Genomic DNA, 957 nt, shown 5'->3' with positions numbered 1-957 from the left:
TACATTCTTGACTCTTTATTGATTTCAGTAAAATTTTGTAATGTTTTCTAGAAATTTACCTATTTTTACTTGCATTTCCAACAAGGTTTCTAATGTATGTTAAATATGAGTTCTGCACTTCAATAATTGACATATTTTAGGAAACAATTATTTGAAAGATGATTTATATATGTTTACATAGAAAATCATGGTTAATATAGAATACGTTCACAGATAATAAGATAATCACAAATCAAACACACCTGTATGAAAGTAGTAGCAAATTACTACCATATGTGAATGCCCCTCCAGTCCTCTCCCATTCTTTACCTACTCTTCCTCTCCATAGGTGGCGCTATATTTACTTGTAAAAGGGTAGTTATTTGTGTATTTTGAAATTGAATATATGGACTCACACAGTACGTCATTCTTTGTATCTGGCTGCTTTCATTTAACATGTTTCTAAGATTCATCCATAGAATTTAGATTAGCAGTGGTTAATTCATTTTCACTGCTATATAGTATTCTCTTATGTGACTAGATATGGTCCCTTTAATCATCCTGCTTGTGATGGATATTTGAGATATGGTTTGGGGTATTGTGAATAGTGCTGGTGTGAACAGTCTAGTAATTGCCTTCTTGTCCACATATACATGTATTTCTGATGGGTATACACTTAACAGTAGAATTTTTGTATGATAGGTTCTGTGTATATTAGGGTGAAAATTTACTTACAGTTATATGACATAGGCAAATGAAGAAATTAATGTTAAAATGGAAATATTCTGAAATAAATGATATGCACATAAGCAATGCTTGGAAGGAAGCCAATAAGCTTAAATGACATTATCAGGAAAGAAAAATAATGAATGTAAATAAGTAAATTTAACAAGATTGTTATTTGTGTAATTCTTTTTTTTTAACAATGACAGATAATTTAGTATTCAACAAAAACTGAGGCAAGTAAAAACTGACTCA

The sequence above is a fragment of the Lagenorhynchus albirostris genome, chromosome 3, assembly GCF_949774975.1.
Source record: "Lagenorhynchus albirostris chromosome 3, mLagAlb1.1, whole genome shotgun sequence".
Lineage (NCBI taxonomy): Eukaryota > Metazoa > Chordata > Mammalia > Artiodactyla > Delphinidae > Lagenorhynchus > Lagenorhynchus albirostris.
The sequence above is the reverse complement of the archived record's forward strand: the minus strand, read 5'-3'. Positions refer to the sequence as shown.